Genomic DNA, 18,979 nt, shown 5'->3' on the forward strand with positions numbered 1-18,979 from the left:
GTTTTCTCCTGGTAGATACCTGCGCTTTCACCCAAATATCACTGCCACCCTCCGTTACACTCCCCTCTTTTGAGGTGCACTGTGTGCGCATCTATTCCCCCTCTGACCTCCAACTGGCCGTCATTTACCGACCCCCAGGGTTGGCCACCACTTTCTTAGACCACTTCACCACCTGGCTGCTTCACTTCCTTTCCGCTGACATCCCCACTATCATAATGGGCGACTTCAACATCCCCATTGACACTTCCCACTTGTCTGTCTCTAAGTTCCTATCCCTCACTTCCTCCTTCGGCCTTGCTCAATGGTCATCTGCAGCTACTCATAAAGATGGCCACACACTGGACCTCATCTTCACCCGCCTCTGTTCCCTATCTAGCCTCTCTAATTCACCTCTCCCTCTCTCTGACCATAACCTCCTCACATTCTCTACCCTCTCCTCTCCAGGTGCACAATCCCCACTCCACAAACTTACACACGCTCACAGAAACCTCAAACACCTTGACCTACACAAACTCTCTGAATCCCTCCTCCCTCTTACAGACATAAATTCCTTACACAATGCAGATGTTGCTGCCGCTTCATATAACACCACAATAGCTGCAGCTCTCGACTCGATCGCCCCTCTCACACATACCAAATCTCGCACAATCAACAGGCAACCTGGCACACCAAACTTACTAAAGAACTGCGACGGGCCTCCAGGGTTGTGGAGCGGAGATGGAAAAGGTCTCACTCCATCGAGCACTTCATCGCATTCAAACAATCGCTCACTATTTTCAAGTCCGCACTCACTACAGCAAAACAAACCTACTTCTCATCTCTCATATCCTCCCTGTCTCACAACCCTAAACAGCTATTTAACACTTTCAATTCTCTCCTCCGTCCCCCAGCACCTCCTCCCTCTTCTCTCATCTCAGCCGAAGACTTCGCCTCATTCTTCAAGCGGAAGATTGACACCATCAGACAAAGCTTTTGCCTAAAGTCCGCACAACCCCTCCGCATATCTACTCAACCTTCCTCCCCCAAACCCCACTTTTCCACCATTACGGAAGGTCAAGTCTCCTCTTTTCTCTCCAAATCACACCTCACCACCTGCGAACTTGACCCAATCCCATCCCACCTCATCCCTAACCTTACCACAGTCTTCATCCCAACCCTAACCCACCTCTTCAACCTGTCACTAACAATCGGTGTCTTCCCCTCATGTTTCAAACATGCCGCAATCACACCCATCCTCAAAAAGCCCTCCCTTGACCCATCCTCTCTGACTAGCTACCGCCCATATCACTTCTCCCCTTTGCCTCAAAACTACTAGAACAACATGTCCACCTTGAACTGTCCTCCCACCTCTCCTCCTGTTCCCTCTTTGACCGCCTACAATCTGGCTTCCGACCGCATCACTTGACTGAAACTGCCCTGACCAAAGTCACCAACGACCTACTAACCACCAAATCCAAGCGACACTACTCAATCCTCCTCATTCTTGACCTGTCATCTGCCTTCGACACAGTGGACCATTCCCTCTTACTATAGATTCTCTCATTTCTTGGCATCACGGACTTGGCCCTATCTTGGATCTCCTCATACTTAACAGACAGGACATTCAGTGTCTCCCACTCACGCACCACCTCCTCATCTCGCCCCCTATCTGTCGGTGTCCTCCAAGGTTCAGTTCTAGGACCTCTGCTCTTCTCCATCTACACCTTTGGCCTGGGACAGCTCATAGAGTCTTATGGCTTTCAGTATCACCTCTATGCTGATGACACACAGATCTACCTCTCTGGACCCGATATCTCCTCCCTACCAACCAAAATCCCACAATGTCTGTCCGCCATCTCATCCTTCTTCTCTGCCAGATTTCTAAAACTCAACATGGATAAAACAGAGTTCATCATCTTTCCACCCTCTCATTCATATCCCCCATCTGACCTATCCATCAACGTCAATGGCTGTTCACTCTCCCCAGTCCCACAAGCTCGCTGCCTTGAGGTAACCCTGGACTCTGATCTCACCTTCAAACCATATATCCAAGCCCTTTCTACTTCCTGCCGACTCCAACTCAAAAACATCTCGTGGATCCGTGCATTCCTCAGCAAAGACTCTGCAAAAACACTAGTGCATGCCCTCATCATCTCCCGCCTTGACTACTGCAACCTCCTGCTCTGTGGCCTCTCTTCCAACACTCTTGCGCCCCTCCAATCTATTCTAAACTCTGCTGCTCAACTAATCCACCTGTCCCCCCGCTATTCCCCGGCCTCTCCCCTCTGTCAATCCCTTCACTGGCTCCCCATTGCCCAGAGACTCCAGTTCAAAATCCTAACCATGGCATAGAAAGCCATCCACAACCTGTCTCCTCAATACATCTGTGACCTAGTCTCCCGGTACTTACCTGCACACAACCTCCGATCCTCACAAGATCTCCTTCTCTACTCCCCTCTTATCTCCTCTTCCCACAATCGCATACAAGATTTCTCCTGTGCATCCCCCCTACTCTGGAACTCTCCACCCCAACACATCAGACTCTCGCCTACCATGGAAGCCTTCAAAAGAAACCTGAAGACCTACCTCTTCCGACAAGCCTACAACCTGCAGTAGCCACCGCTTCACCACATTACTGCATGACCTCCTCTACCCCCATCTACTGTATCCTCACCCATCCCTTGTAGACTGTGAGCCCTCGCGGGCAGGGTCCTCATTCCTCCTTTACCAGTCGCTGACTCGTTTTTTTAAGATTATGTAAATGTTTTTGCTATGTACAGTACAGACCAAAAGTTTGGACACATCTTCTCATTTAAAGATTTTTCTGTATTTTCATGACTATGAAAATTGTACATTCACACTGAAGGCATCAAAACTATGAATTAACACATGTGGAATTATATACTTAACAAAAAAGTGTGAAACAACTGAAAATATGTCTTATATTCTAGGTTCTTCAAAGTAGCCACCTTTTGCTTTGATGACTGCTTTGCACACTCTTGGCATACTCTTGATAAGCTTCAAGTGGTAGTCACTGGAAATAGTTTTCACTTCATAGGTGTGCCCTGTCAGGTTTAATAAGTGGGATTTCTTGCCTTATAAATGGGGTTGGGACCATCAGATGTGTTGTGCAGAAGTCTGGTGGATACACAGCTGATAGTCCTACTGAATAGACTGTTAGAATTTGTATTATGGCAAGAAAAAAGCAGCTAAGTAAAGAAAAACGAGTGGCCATCATTACTTTAAGAAATGAAGGTCAGTCAGTCCGAAAAATTGGGAAAACTTTGAAAGTGTCCCCAAGTGCAGTTGCAAAAACCATCAAGCGCTACAAAGAAACTGGCTCACTTGAGGACCGCCCCAGGAAAGGAAGACCAAGAGTCACCTCTGCTTCTGAGGATAAGTTTATCCGAGTCACCAGCCTCAGAAATCGCAGTTTAACAGCAGCTCAGATTAGAGACCAGGTCAATGCCACACAGAGCTCTAGCAGCAGACACATCTCTTCAACAACTGTTAAGAGGAGACTTTGTGCAGCAGGCCTTCATGGTAAAATAGCTGCTAAGAAACCACTGCTAAGGACAGGCAACAAGCAGAAGAGACTTGTTTGGGCTAAAGAACACAAGGAATGGACATTAGACCAGCGGAATCTGTGCTTTGGTCTGAAGAGTCCAAATTTGAGATCTTTGGTTCCAACCACCGTGTCATTGTGCGACGCAGAAAAGGTGAACGGATGGACTCTACATGCCTGGTTCCCACCGTGAAGCATGGAGGAGGAGGTGTGATGGTGTGGGGGTGATTTGCTGGTGACACTGTTGGGGATTTATTCAAACTTAAAGGCATACTGAACCAGCATGGCTGCCTCAGCATCTTGCAGCGGCATGCTATTCCATCCGGTTTGCGTTTAGTTGGACCATCATTTATTTTTCAACAGGACAATGACCCCAAACATACCTCCAGGCTGTGTAAGGGCTATTTGACCAAGAAGGAGAGTGATGGGGTGCTACGCCAGATGACCTAGCCTCCACAGTCACCAGACCTGAACCCAATTGAGATGGTTTGGGGTGAGCTGGACCGCAGAGTGAAGGCAAAAGGGCCAACAAGTGCTAAGCATCTCTGGGAACTCCTTCAAGATTGTTGGAAGACCATTTCCGGTGACTACCACTTGAAGCTCATCAAGAGAATGCCCAGAGTGTGCAAAGCAGTCATCAAAGCAAAAGGTGGCTACTTTGAAGAACCTAGAATATAAGATATATTTTCAGTTGTTTCACACATTTTTGTTAAGTATATAATTCCACATGTGTTAATTCATAGTTTTCATGCCTTCAGTGTGAATGTACAATTTTCATAGTCATGAAAATACAGAAAAATCTTTAAATGAGAAGGTGTGTCCAAACTTTTGGTCTGTACTGTATATCCCTATCACATGTAAAGCGCCATGGAAAAAATGGCGCTATAATAATAAATAATAATAATAATAATTTGTCTTTTAATTTGCTATATTTTGGCTGTTACTTTTGCATTTGTATCATTGCTTCTAGCTATATAATGGCCTGTAGGGAGATTGTTTGGAACTCCTCATAATATTATTGGGAGACCTGGGTTGTTTGCAAAAAAACTTTCTTTTCTGTTGCCTCTTTTTAAATATTTTTAACAAATTATTATTAACTATGACTATGTAATAAAAAATGTCACTACTTTTGAATGTCGGTTGGTTTATTATAAGGTTACTAGTGCCGTTTCTACACCATTTTTTTCTTCTAAAAAAAAACAGAAATTTGGGGTGTTTCAATAGTTTTTTATTCTTTACAGCATTTACTGTATTGTTATATTTTGATAGAAAGGACTTTTGCGGTTGTGGTAATTAGTGTTGAGCCACCCCCGTAGTGTTCGAGTTCGGTTCGGTTCGTCGAACACCCGTGTGTTCGCCGAACTGTTCGTCGAACTGTTCGTCGAACACCTTCGAACACCGTTAAAACCAATGGCAGGCAAACAAAAACACATAGAAACACATAGAAAACACCTTCAAAGGTGTCCAAAAGCTGACAAACTGCTCAGAAGACACAACTAACACATGGAAAAGTGACAAGTACATATAGTCATGCAAAAAGAAAAGAGGTGGAGGAGTAAAAGGAGGGGGAGACACAGATATAGGCATGTCATGCCCTTCTAAAATCCAAAAAGTGAGAAGCCGAGACGGCCAGTCCGCTCCTGCCCGTGCCACCTCCGTGTCGCCGGGTTTGTGCCAGAGCCGCGGTGAACCCTGACGGCCAGCCCCCCTCTCCCAATACTGGTGCCTGTCCGCTGGTGGGTCGAGAGTAGTGTTGAGCCACCCCCGTAGTGTTCGAGTTCGGTTCGGTTCGTCGAACACCCGTGTGTTCGCCGAACTGTTCGTCGAACTGTTCGTCGAACACCTTCGAACACCGTTAAAACCAATGGCAGGCAAACAAAAACACATAGAAACACATAGAAAACACCTTCAAAGGTGTCCAAAAGCTAACAAACTGCTCAGAAGACATAACTAACACATGGAAAAGTGACAAGTACATATAGTCATGCGAAAATAAAAGAGGTGGAGGAGTAAAAGGAGGGGGAGACACAGATATAGGCATGTCATGCCCTTCTAAAATCCAAAAAGTGAGAAGCCGACACGGCCAGTCCGCTCCTGCCCGTGCCACCTCCGTGTCGCCGGGTTTGTGCCAGAGCCGCGGTGAACCCTGACGGCCAGCCCCCCTCTCCCAATACTGGTGCCTGTCCGCTGGTGGGTCGAGCGAGCCCCCCTGTGGTGGAGGCAGCTCTAAGCTTTTTAATTTAAATTGTCTCTCTAATTTGAATGAATACACTTTAAATCCATTTACAAGGATCTATTGGAGGGCAAGTCTCATGCCAGCAGCCGCGGTAATTCCAGCTCCAGTAGCGTCCACTAAAGCTGCTGCAGTTAAAAAGCTTTTATAAGGATCGAGCTCGGCTGTCCACCGCAAGGCATCCTACTGCCAATCCCAGCCCCTATGCCTTGGGGTGCCTCCTGATGCTCTTCACTAAGTATCCCATGGTCCCGAAGCATTTCCTTTGAAAAAATTAAGTGTCTAAACTACAGGTGGTGCAGCTTGCTTAACAGCCGGGATAATCCGCTTACTAGCAGACACTGCTACTAGGCACAAAGTATTTCCTGGGCTAGATGCAGTTAAAAATTTGTAATTAGATACTCTCGTTGGATGCTGAGAAAGCATTCCATAGAGTCTCCTGGCACGCCATATATGATTCTCTTAAAAAGCTTGGGGTAGGGGTCTAGGGGACCCTTTTATAGCCAAAATCACGGCCCTGTATCGCAATACGTCACCTACGCTGAAGATAAATGGAACTGTAGCACCCTGAGGGCTCGGTTGCTAAAGACGTATTGCACCTCACCCAGAGGTGTGATATCTCACTCTCAGGTAAGGATGGAGTGTGGATCAGGACCCAACACCTGCATGCATTACACCACATTGCCGTGGGGCAGGGCGACCAATATGCCCCTGAGATGGGCACGACAGTCCCTGTCCCTGGCTGGAGTGGGGGGAGGGAACACTGAGGAAGGGGAACCCTGTAGTGCAGGAGCAGGGAGGAAGCAGTTCCTGGGTGCATTGAGAAGGGAGTATAAAAGGTGGGCACCATCTTAGTTCAGTGCAGAGAAGTCTGAGCAGAAGTGGCAGGGAGCAGGGGCTCTGCATGAGCTCTGCTCCGGAGGCGGGCCTAGTAACAGAGGCCCAGGCCTGGAAGAGGGAGAAGGAAGGAAGAGGAGCGGAGAAGGCTCCAGGAACGAGGAATGAAGGGATCCCAGGGGTGCGGACGGGCGAGTTGCCACCGCACGCCCGAATCCACCTGCGTGGAGGGGTCAGGCCAAAGGGGGAGACCGGTCCCCGAACTAGTGGAGGCAGGAAACGACCCTCAGCTAGAAACCGGAGGCTCTGACATTTTATGTGGCGCAGCCCCTCGCTACACCCGCTAGGAAGGCACCACATAGGGTCAGGGAAACTGGCGCCAAGTTTACCAAGAGGAGGCCCGAGGCAGCCGGACAGAAGTGTTGGTAAGAAAGGCCAGACAAAGGACACACAAAGGGGGTCCTGTGAAGTGCTCCAAAGTTATCTGGGAGTTGTCTGAGCCCCTCACCTGGTGAGCACAGTACGACGTGGGCAGCCGTTACCTGCAGACGTGGTCTGGATAATAAGAACTGTGAGTAAAGGCCCTGAACTGCATCACTGACTCCGTGTCGTTACTGCTGCTGCCCTGCACCATCACCCCCATCCTCCGAATACACTGCCCTGAGGCTATACTCCTCCCGTGGGGAGTTATGCTACGCTCTGCTGCACCCACAACACCAGCCTCAGTGGTCTGCCCTGTAGCGGCGGTTCACTCTGACCGCAATCCACGGGTGGCGTAGTCGGACATTTAAACATGAAAACCACATAAATAGTTCCGCCACTGGTTTGACCGCCCTGAGCCACGGAACTGGGTCGCCGCCACGAAGACTACAACCACCAGCATCCACCAAAAAGGGTCCGGCTCCGGGTGTCCCAAGGCCCAGGGGGTGCGTCAGAACATTTTCATCACCTTTCACAATCACCAATGGGACAAGGCAGTGATGTCCTCTGTCCCCTCTCTTATACATCCTAGTGACGGAGCACCTGCTCTCATCAATTCGCCATAACCCCAATATTAGGTGGATTGAGGTGGGAGGCACCGAGTACAAGTGCTCTCTATTTGCTGATGATGTCCTAGTATATATCACTCAATCACATATATCCATCCATGCTGTTATGGCTGAAATAGATCACTTTGTTACATGGTAAAATTTTAAAATCAATGCAGCGAAGTCTGAGGCCCTCGATGTCTCCCTCCCCAAATCCATATAGGATTCCATCCAGTCCAACTTTCCCTTTGCCTGGCCCTCACAGGGTATCAAATACTTAGGAATTCCTATTCATAGAGACCTCTCCCATCTATGTTATCTTAATTTTGGGCCCTTTATTGAACAACTCCATACAGACCACGGTTGGCAAGTTAGAACTGTAAGATTCACTACGTGAACCACTGGTGTTTTGTGGAAAAGCACATGTACACTGCGTTCCAAATTATTATACAAAAAGTGTTTAGGAGTGATAAGGGAAGAATTTGTTTGTTTGTCAGTTAAACTCATTGATGGTGATGTGTGTCAGGGCTCTTTATATCACTGTAAGCAATTGCAGACACCTGTGCTAATTAGTTTGGCAGGTGTGTCCAATGAAAGGCAAGACTACTTAAGAAGGCTCTCTCACATTATTAAGCAGCCTACATTTTCTGCCAAAATGGGAAAGAAAAAGGATGTGTCGGCTGCTGAGAAGCAACAAATTGTGGAGTGTTTAGGTCAAGGCATGACTACAATCAACATTGTGCGATGATCAGGATGAAGTGTCCTGGCAATCAAGAAGTATGTAGCTGATTCACAGTACACACGTGTGCGTGCTGATAAGGGCAAATTGAGGACTCTTTCCTACAGGCAATTACGTCAGGTTGAAAGAGCAGCGGCAAAAAAGCCTTGTCATAGCAGCAGACAAGTTTTTGAAGCTGCTTGTGCCTCCAACGTCCCCCGAACAACAAGATGCAGGGTCCTTCAGAGGTTTGCAGCTGTGCATGCGCCATCCTGTCGACCTCCTCTATCCACTTCACACAAGCAGAAACGGCTCCAGTGGGCCAAACATTACATGAAGACTGATTTCAAAACTGTTTTGTTCACGGATGAGTGCCATGCAGCGCTCGATGGTCCAGATGGATGGAGTGGAGGATGGCTGGTTGATGGACACCCCACGCAAACACGGCTACAGCGCCAACAAGGAGGAGGTGGAGTAATGTTTTGGGCTGGAATCATGGGGAGAGAGATTGTCGGCCCCTTTAGGATCCCTGAAGGCGCTAAAGATGAACTCCATAATGTATGTGGATTTTCTCAAACAGCACTTCCTGCCATGGTTCAAGAAGAAGAACCGTGTATTTCACAGCAAGATCATTTTTCTGCATGATAATGCACCATCTCATGCTGCACATAAAACATCTGCATCTCTGGCTGATATGGGCATAAAAGGGGACAAACTTATGGTGTGACCCCCATGCTCCCCTGACCTCTACCCCATTCAGAACCTTTGGAGCATTATTAAAAGGAGTGTCTATGATGGCGGGAGGCAGTTCACATCTAAGCAACAGCTCTGGGAGGGTATTCTGTCCTCATGCAAAACAATTGAAGCAGAAACCATCCAAAACCTGACAAATTCAATGGACGAGAGAGTTCAGAAGCTCCTTTCGAACAAGGGGTCCTATGTGAAAATGTAACATCACCTAGAATAAAGTTTTGAGTTGAAAACCATTTTTTTGGTCTTTATTAAAATGAAAAGGTTGATCGAAAAGTTTGGGGGATCTAAGAGTGTGGCAACCCAGTAGTCATGATTACTTCGAATTCTGACAATATGAGGGTCATGCTGCAGGTAGTGCAGCAAGAAGGCACTTATGTGCCTTGCGCATCTCGGAGCCCCAAAATTATTTTCCGGGCTAGATGCAGCTAAAAATTATTTTTAATTTTAAATCTGGTGAAGCTTTAGTATAGATGGCCTAATAGGATCAGTGCTGCACACTGCTACAAAGCCCAAATTATTTTCCAGTCAAGATACAGATAAACATGATTAGTAATTTGAAAGCTTAAAACGGTTGGTAGGGTGATTTTAACCAATCATCAAGCTTTTACTCTCCCCAGGATGACACAGGGGTAGAAAAGTCGTTTCGGATCCATGATTTGTTCATCTTTATGAACGTGAGTCTGTCTACATTATCAGTGGAGAGCCGCGTGCGCTTATCTGTCAGCACACCACCAGCAGCGCTGAACACACGTTCAGACAGAACGCTGGCTGCGGGGCATCACAAGATCTCCAAGGCGTAAGTGGCTAGCTCCGGCCATTTATCCAGATTGGAAGCCCAAAAAGAGCAAGGGTCCAGTGACACAGTCGTGGCTTCAATGTTTACTTGGAGATACTCCTGTACCATCGTCTCTAGGCGTTGACTATGTGTCAGACTTCTTGTCTCCTGTGGCCTTGCAAAGGATGGGCTAAAAAAGTGGTGAAATGATTCCGCAAAATTGATGTTACCAGCAGATACTGTGGTTCTGTTACGGTTTGAGTGCTGAACACTTGACGGTCCCACGGTTGGCAAGTTGGAACTGTGAGATTCACTACGTGCACCACTGGTATTTTGTGGAAAAGCACATGTAAGATTCTGCAACAGTCTCTGCTGATACTCCTGCATGCGTGCATCCCTTTCTATGGCAGGAATAATTTCTGCAAATTTACTTTTGTACCGGGGATCTAACAGTGTGGCAACCCAGTAGTCAGGATTATTTCTAATTCTCACAATTCGAGGGTCATGTTGCAGGTAGTGCAGCAAGAAGGCACTCATGTGTGTTGCGCATCCAGGAGCACCAAGTCCCTGTTGTGTTGGTGGCGAGGTAACAATCATGCTTCCTTCCTCTGTCCTCTCCCCCCAACCTCGCACAACAGAAATGTGATCAAGGTCTCCCTCATCTGATGAGTCTTCCATCAGTTCGTCCTCCACTTCTTCCTGGGCTCCTGCACCTTCCTCACTAGTTTGGCTGCTACCATGCGCCCTGGTAAAACCATCTGCCCCACCCTCACATGCCTGCCGCCTTGGTGCTGCCGACCGTCTGGACCTTGCAGATGTTAGCCCTTCCGCATACAACTCCTCCTCCTCTACTTCCTCCACCTCCTCTTGTGCCACCACCTGACTCCGAATTCTGTTTAACATGTGCTCCAGCATGTAAATCACCGGAATAGTCATGCTGATAATGGCATCGTCAGCACTAAACATCTTCGTCGCCATTTCAAAACTGTGCAGAAGGGTGCATAGGTCCCTGATCTGAGACCACTCCTCCAGCGTGATTTGCCCCACCTCTGAATCTCGTTGGCCCAGGCTATATGTCAGAACGTATTGCACCAGGGCTTGTCGGTGCTGCCACAGTCGCTGCAACATGTGCAGAGTTGAATTCCACCGGGTAGGCACATCGCATTTTAGCCGGTGAAGTGGCAGGCCCAACGACTTCTGTAGAGATGTAAGTCGCTGAGCTGCGGGATGCGAACGGCGGAAGTGAGCACACAGCGACCGTGCCCTCTGCAGAAGGCCATCTAGTCTGGGATAGTGGGCTAAAAATTGCTGGACAACCAGGTTCAACACGTGAGCCATACAAGGCACGTGTGTGACATTGCCCCGGCGAAGGACCGCACCCAGGTTTGCAGCATTGTCGCACACGGCCTTCCCTGGTTTCAGGTCCAGTGGAGACAACCATTCATGAAATTGGTTCTCCAGAGCTGACCACAACTCCTCAGCTGTGTGACTCACATTTCCCAGACATTTCAATGTAAAAACCGCCTGATGACGTTGAGCCCTACTGCCAGCATAGTAAGGAGGTGTGCAGGATCCCTTCTGCGCAGTTAGAAAGCTTGTGGCTTGACCAGACAGGCTTTGGGTGCAGGTGGAAGACCGAGAGGAGTTTGAGGAGGCAGAAGCAGTGGAGGAACTTTGACATAAAGAGGATTGACGCACAACTCGTGGGGACGGCAAGACTTGGACAGCAGCCCCTTGTCCTGCTGTCACCATAGTTACCCAGTGCCCAGTCAGCGACATGTAACGCCCCTGTCCATGCCTACTCGTCCAAGTGTCTGTGGTGAAATGCACCCTGTCACACACAGAGTTTCTCAAAGAAGCGGTGATGTTGTGTGCGACATGCTGGTGGAGCGCAGGCACACCTTTCTTTGAGAAGTAGTGCCGACTGGGCATCTGGTACTGGGGCACTGCGACGGACATAAGGTCTCGAAAATCCTCTGTGTCCACCAGGCGGAAAGGCAGCATTTCTGTAGCCAAGAGCTTGCAGATGGTGAAATTCAACCTCTTAGCTTTCTCATGGCTAGGAGGAAATGGTCTTTTACTTGTCCACATCTGAGGGACCGAGGGCTGGCTATTGTGCTTAGACGGGGTTGATAAGGGTGTCCCCGGCAAACTGCCGGTCTGTGAGGAAGATGCAGGCGGACATGTTAGGTTGCCTTGATCCAAAGGTGGTGCTATCGATGTCGGACAGCGCTCAACACCAGCTGGTGTTACCACCTCCAAAGAAAATGATGACCTGCCAATCACGCTGGCTGTTGCGGGTAAAGAGGTGGCAGGTCTGCGCCCCAAAACAGGTGTGACTGCTGTCCCCCCAGTCACAGAGGATGAAGAGGCCGCGGATGCACAAGATATGGCAGACGGTGATTGGCCCGGCCGGCTAGGCCGCATTGTAGCACACTGAGCTTCCCACTGCAACTTATGCTTCATGTCCATGTGCCGGTTCATGCATGAAGTACTCAAACTATGTATTTTTTGGCCTCTACTTAGCTTTTGCTGACAAATGTTACAGATAACACGAGTTGGGTCATCTTTATCGATCTGAAAAAATGCCCAGGCTATGCAAGGCTTAGCACCCATGCGACCTGAAGAGCCACCACGACTTGTGGTGAGAGGCAGAGTTGTGTTTGAGGATGCAGTTGTTGACGTGCTTCCAGTACTACGTCTCTGTCCAGGAAGGCGCAACCTGACCTCGTCGTCACTAGCATCTTCCTCCACCTCCTCTGCTGACCTCATCTCTTGGCTGACTGTGGGTTGACAGTAAGTGGGATCTCCGACCTCATCATCATCACCCTGTGCGTTATCACACCCGTCGTCCTCAGAGCCAACCTGTTCCTGCCCTGACAAAAAACTAAAGTTGTCGCTCCAATCAGGTATTTGAGTCTTATCATCGTCTTCCTCATTGTCTCCACCAACAGGAGTTACAGTTTGGGAATGAGGGTCTACATTATGGTCAGAACCTTCTGCGTCTGGTCCTGGATCCGACTCATAAAGATTCTGGGCATCAGTGCAGATCATTTCCTCGTCTGGATTCACAGAAGCGCTGGAGTCGACCTCTGATTCCCAGGCTATAGTATGAGTAAACAGCTCTGCAGACTCAACCATCTGTTCTACCTCACACTCAGACGGGCAGCTGGAGATTTGGGAGCTGTGAGGAAGCAAGTGCGATTTGGGTGACACCTTTGAGGACTGGAGTATTTGTGATGTTGAAGTTGATGTGGAGGAGAGCCCACTTAAAGGAGCACTTGATATCCGTTGAAGCACCTGCTGTTTTTGTGCCTCATCTGGAATTTGTAGCGATTGGCGTGGCCGTAAGAAAGGGATCTTATCACATTGTCCGCTAAAAGAAGTAGACATTTTAGTTTGGCTGGAAGATGGTCTTTCTTCTGCACCTACCCCACGGACACAACCTTTTTTCCCCTTCCCAACACGCCTATTCCCCTTTCCACCAGCAGCAGGCCTTTTTCCACTCATTTTGGTGGTTAACTAATTCACAACTCTGGAGTTGTTTGCACAAAAAAACAATGGATGGTAACCGAGCAGAGCTGAGTGGCCAAACTGTGGTATTAGGCCAAAACTATTGGCTGGGTTAGATGCAGAAAAAAAATATTTTTAATTTGCAACCTGATGGAGGTCAGTATAGATGGACTAATAGACCAAGTCCCACACACCGCTAGAAGCCCAAATATTTTTTCAGAGCTAGATGCAGAAAATTTTTTTATTCAATTTGCAACCTGATGGAGGTCAGTATAGATGGACTAATAGACCAAGTCCCACACACTGCTAGAAGCCCAAATATTTTTTCAGAGCTAGATGCAGAAAAAAATTATTTTTAATTTGCAACCTGATGGAGGTCAGTATAGATGGACTAATAGACCAAGTCCCACACACTGCTAGAAGCCCAAATATTTTTTCAGAGCTAGATGCAGAAAAAAATTATTTTTAATTTGCAACCTGATGTAGGTCAGTATAGATGGACTAATAGACCAAGTCCCACACGCTGCTAGAAGCCCAAATATTTTTTCAGAGCTAGATGCAGAAAAAAATTATTTTTAATTTGCAACCTGATGGAGATCAGTATAGATGGACTAATAGACCAAGTCCCACACACCGCTAGAAGCCCAAATATTTTTTCAGAGCTAGATGCAGAAATTTTTTTTATTCAATTTGCAACCTGATGGAGGTCAGTATAGATGGACTAATAGACCAAGTCCCACACACTGCTAGAAGCCCAAATATTTTTTCAGAGCTAGATGCAGAAAAAAATTATTTTTAATTTGCAACCTGATGGAGGTCAGTATAGATGGACTAATAGACCAAGTCCCACACACTGCTAGAAGCCCAAATATTTTTTCAGAGCTAGATGCAGAAAAAAATTATTTTTAATTTGCAACCTGATGTAGGTCAGTATAGATGGACTAATAGACCAAGTCCCACACACTGCTAGAAGCCCAAATATTTTTTCAGAGCTAGATGCAGAAAAAAATTATTTTTAATTTGCAACCTGATGGAGGTCAGTATAGATGGACTAATAGACCAAGTCCCACACACCGCTAGAAGCCCAAATATTTTTTCAGAGCTAGATGCAGAAAAAAATTATTTTTAATTTGCAACCTGATGTAGGTCAGTATAGATGGACTAATAGACCAAGTCCCACACACTGCTAGAAGCCCAAATATTTTTTCAGAGCTAGATGCAGAAAAAAATTATTTTTAATTTGCAACCTGATGGAGGTCAGTATAGATGGACTAATAGACCAAGTCCCACACACCGCTAGAAGCCCAAATATTTTTTCAGAGCTAGATGCAGAAAAAAATTATTTTTAATTTGCAACCTGATGGAGGTCAGTATAGATGGACTAATAGACCAAGTCCCACACACTGCTAGAAGCCCAAATATTTTTTCAGAGCTAGATGCAGAAAAAAATTATTTTTAATTTGCAACCTGATGGAGGTCAGTATAGATGGACTAATAGACCAAGTCCCACACACCGCTAGAAGCCCAAATATTTTTTCAGAGCTAGATGCAGAAAAAAATTATTTTTAATTTGCAACCTGATGTAGGTCAGTTTAGATGGACTAATAGACCAAGTCCCACACACTGCTAGAAGCCCAAATATTTTTTCAGAGCTAGATGCAGAAAAAAATTATTTTTAATTTGCAACCTGATGGAGGTCAGTATAGATGGACAAATAGACCAAGTCCCACACAGCGCTAGAAGCCCAAATATTTTTTCAGAGCTAGATGCAGAAAAAAATTATTTTTAATTTGCAACCTGATGGAGGTCAGTATAGATGGACTAATAGACCAAGTCCCACACACCGCTAGAAGCCCAAATATTTTTTCAGAGCTAGATGCAGAAAAAAATTATATTCAGTTTGCAACCTGATGGAGGTCAGTATAGATGGACTAATAGAATGATGCTATGCCCAAAAGATTTTACTTCACTAGTTGCAGTAAAAAAATTGGTATTCTATACACAGGTGTTATATCTTGCAACACAGATAGGCTACTCCACTGACTAACACACTCTGCAATAGGCCAAAAAGGATTAGCTTTGCTAGATTCAGCCAAATGCTGTGAAAAAAACTTGCACAGCACTGGCACAGACCTGCCTGGCAAAAACTGATAGGAACTCATGTAAACTAGTCCTGAAAAGGACTCCAATTACAATTAGTCTTTACTCCCACAACCTATCTATTTAAGAGCACAGACCTCCCTGATAAAAGTCGTAGGAAATGCTGTAACCTAGTCCTTAAAAGGACTGCAATCACAACTATTCCCTACTCCCAAGCTATCTGTATATTTGTGCGAAAATTGGCTTGAAATTAACAAGGTATAGCACACACAGCAACAGCGGTGCCGTCTAACACGCAGCTGCAGCAGTGAGAAAATGTTGGCGACGGGGAAAATGGCTTGGTCTTATAGGGCAAGGACATGTGACATACACTGCCAATCACACATGCCCTTGCTTGTGTGAAAAAAAGCACTTCGCTCCGTGTGTGCGCTGCTGATAGGCTGACAGATTGCACCTCCCCACTGCAAATGCGGGAAAGAGAAAAAAAATGGAGATCTTCATTGTTCCTGCAGAGATCCATCCCCTGCCCCTCCCCCCGCCCCGCTGTACACTCAAACTGCGTATTAACATTAATTTTCATCATTACTGAGAAAAAATCCAGTTATGATTTTGGTGCACGAACAGTTATCGAACATAACCTCGAACAGCCGAATTTTTCTCAAATTGTTCGTGTTCGCCGACCGGCTCGAACACCGCCCAAAACAGCTCGAATTTGAGATTGGCGAACAGTTCGAGTAGAACAACGCTCATCTCTAGTCGAGAGAGCCCCCCTGTGGTGGAGGCAGCTCTAAGCTTTTTAATTTAAATTGTCCCTCTAATTTGAATGAATACACTTTAAATCCATTTACAAGGATCTATTGGAGGGCAAGTCTCATGCCAGCAGCCGCGTAATTCCAGCTCCAGTAGCGTCCACTAAAGCTGCTGCAGTTAAAAAGCTTTTATAAGGATCGAGCTCGGCTGTCCACCGCAAGGCATCCTAGTGCCAGTCCCAGCCCCTATGCCTTGGGGTGCCTCCTGATGCTCTTCACTAAGTATCCCGTGGTCCCGAAGCATTTCCTTTGAAAAAATTAAGTGTCCAAACTACAGGTGGTGTAGCTTGCTTAACAGCCGGGATAATCCGCTTACTAGCAGACACTGCTACTAGGCACAAAGTATTTCCTGGGCTAGATGCAGTTAAAAATTTGTAAGTAGATACTCTCGTTGGATGCTGAGAAAGCATTCCATAGAGTCTCCTGGCACGCCATATATGATTCTCTTAAAAAGCTTGGGGTAGGGGTCTAGGGGACCCTTTTATAGCCAAAATCACGGCCCTGTATCACAATACGTCACCTAGGCTGAAGATAAATGGAACTGTAGCACCGAGGGCTCGGTTGCTACAGACGTATTGCACCTCACCCAGAGGTGTGATATCACACTCTCAGATAAGGATGGAGTGTGGATCAGGACCCGACACCTGCATGCATTACACCACATTGCCGTGGGGCAGGGCGACCAATATGCCCCTGAGATGGGCACGACAGTCCCTGTCCCTGGCTGGAGTGGGGGGAGGGAACACTGAGGAAGGGGAACCCTGCAGTGCAGGAGCAGGGAGGAAGCAGTTCCTGGGTGCATTGAGAAGGGAGTATAAAAGGTGGGCACCATCTTAGTTCAGTGCAGAGAAGTCTGAGCAGAAGTGGCAGGGAGCAGGGGCTCTGCATGAGCTCTGCTCCGGAGGCGGGCCTAGTAACAGAGGCCCAGGCCTGCAAGAGGGAGAAGGAAGGAAGAGGAGCGGAGAAGGCTCCAGGAACGAGGAATGAAGGGATCCCAGGGGTGCGGACGGGCGAGTCGCCACCGCACGCCCGAATCCACCTGCGTGGAGGGGTCAGGCCAAAGGTGGAGACCGGTCCCCGAACTAGTGGAGGCAGGAAACGACCCTCAGCTAGAAACCGGAGGCTCTGACATTTTATGTGGCGCAGCCCCTTGCTCCACCCGCTAGGAAGGCACCACATAGGGTCAGGGAAACTGGCGCCAAGTTTACCAAGAGGAGGCCCGAGGCAGCCGGACAGAAGTGTTGGTAAGAAAGGCCAGACAAAGGACACACAAAGGGGGTCCTGTGAAGCGCTCCAAAGTTATCTGGGAGTTGTCTGAGCCCCTCACCTGGTGAGCACAGTACGACATGGGCAGCCGTTACCTGCAGACGTGGTCTGGATAATAAGAACTGTGAGTAAAGGCCCTGAACTGCATCACTGACTCCGTGTCGTTACTGCTGCTGCCCTGCACCATCACCCCCATCCTCCGCATACACTGCCCTGAGGCTATACTCCTCCCGTGGGGAGTTATGCTACGCTCTGCTGCACCCACAACACCAGCCTTAGCGGTCTGCCCTGTAGCGGCGGTTCACTCTGACCGCAATCCACGGGTGGCGTAGTCGGACATTTAAACATCAAAACCACATAAATAGTTCCGCCACTGGTTTGACCGCCCTGAGCCACGGAACCGGATCGCCGCCACGAAGACTACAACCACCAGCATCCACCAAAAAGGGTCCGGCTCCGGGTGTCCCAAGGCCCAGGGGGTGCGTCAGAACATTTTCATCACCTTTCACAATCACCAATGGGACAAGGCAGGGATGTCCTCTGTCCCCTCTCTTATACATCCTAGTGACGGAGCACCTGCTCTCATCAATTCGCCATAACCCCAATATTAGGTGGATTGAGGTGGGAGGCACCGAGTACAAGTGCTCTCTATTTGCTGATGATGTCCTAGTATATATCACTCAATCACATATATCCATCCCTGCTGTTATGGCTGAAATAGATCACTTTGTTACATGGTAAAATTTTAAAATCAATGCAGCGAAGTCTGAGGCCCTCGATGTCTCCCTCCCTAAATCCATATAGGATTCCATCCAGTCCAACTTTCCCTTTGCCTGGCCCTCACAGGGTATCAAATACTTAGGAATTCCTATTCATAGAGACCTCTCCCATCTATGTTATCTTAATTTTGGGCCCTTTATTGAACAATTCCATACAGACCACGGTTGGCAAGTTAGAACTGTAAGATTCACTACGTGAACCACTGGTGTTTTGTGGAAAAGCACATGTACACCGCGTTCCAAATTATTATGCAAAAAGTGTTTAGGAGTGATAAGGGAAGAATTTGTTTGTTTGTCAGTTAAACTCATTGATGGTGATGTGTGTCAGGGCTCTTTATATCACTGTAAGCAATTGCAGACACCTGTGCTAATTAGTTTGGCAGGTGTGTCCAATGAAAGGCAAGACTACTTAAGAAGGCTCTCTCACATTATTAAGCAGCCTACATTTTCTGCCAAAATGGGAAAGAAAAAGGATGTGTCGGCTGCTGAGAAGCAACAAATTGTGGAGTGTTTAGGTCAAGGCATGACTACAATCAACATTGTGCGATGATCAGGATGAAGTGTCTTGGCAATCAAGAAGTATGTAGCTGATTCACAGTACACACGTGTGCGTGCTGATAAGGG

This window comes from Phyllobates terribilis, unplaced genomic scaffold (assembly GCF_046119375.1).
Source record: "Phyllobates terribilis strain yellow unplaced genomic scaffold, ASM4611937v1 Scaffold_4__5_contigs__length_816908805, whole genome shotgun sequence".
Classification (NCBI taxonomy): Eukaryota; Metazoa; Chordata; class Amphibia; order Anura; family Dendrobatidae; genus Phyllobates; species Phyllobates terribilis.